Source organism: Crocuta crocuta, unplaced genomic scaffold (assembly GCF_008692635.1).
Source record: "Crocuta crocuta isolate KB4526 unplaced genomic scaffold, BGI_CrCroc_1.0 scaffold467, whole genome shotgun sequence".
In the NCBI taxonomy this organism is placed as follows: domain Eukaryota; kingdom Metazoa; phylum Chordata; class Mammalia; order Carnivora; family Hyaenidae; genus Crocuta; species Crocuta crocuta.
The window spans coordinates 1,693,892-1,694,243 of NW_027530632.1; the positions used below are offsets into that span (position 1 = coordinate 1,693,892).

The 352-nt window shown below is 49.7% G+C and overlaps 1 protein-coding gene across 3 annotated transcripts in view; it reads left to right on the plus strand.

The window, feature by feature from the left end:
• Positions 1–352, plus strand: part of EFHC2 (EF-hand domain containing 2) — a 181,624-nt gene that overhangs the window by 88,437 nt on the left and 92,835 nt on the right. The gene's annotated exons all lie outside the window — the stretch shown is intronic.

Sequence of the window (352 nt, forward strand, 5' to 3'; positions counted from 1 at the left end):
TGAAGCCGGATATAGGGGGTCACCAAGGAAAGCACGGTAAACAAGAGTGAGGCTGTTACGCAGATTTAGGTGGTTGTCTTCCCCGTGGGTCAGAGGTTTTAGAGATTTTCAGCCTGCCTTCTCTTCCTGGTACCGAGAGGGAGACATTCTTACAAATGCTTCTTAGTAAAGGGTCACTTGTACTCCGCTTCTCCTGGGTGTGCTGTTTTGTTCAGAATAACCAGCTCAAAATAGTCCATACACCCAAGAGGCATATTTCAGGGGGTGCGTTTTGCTCCCTTTCCCATACTGTGCATATTTCCTGCTTGAGCCCCTCACCGCGACGGTCTTCGTGTTCACTAGGCCACCTACC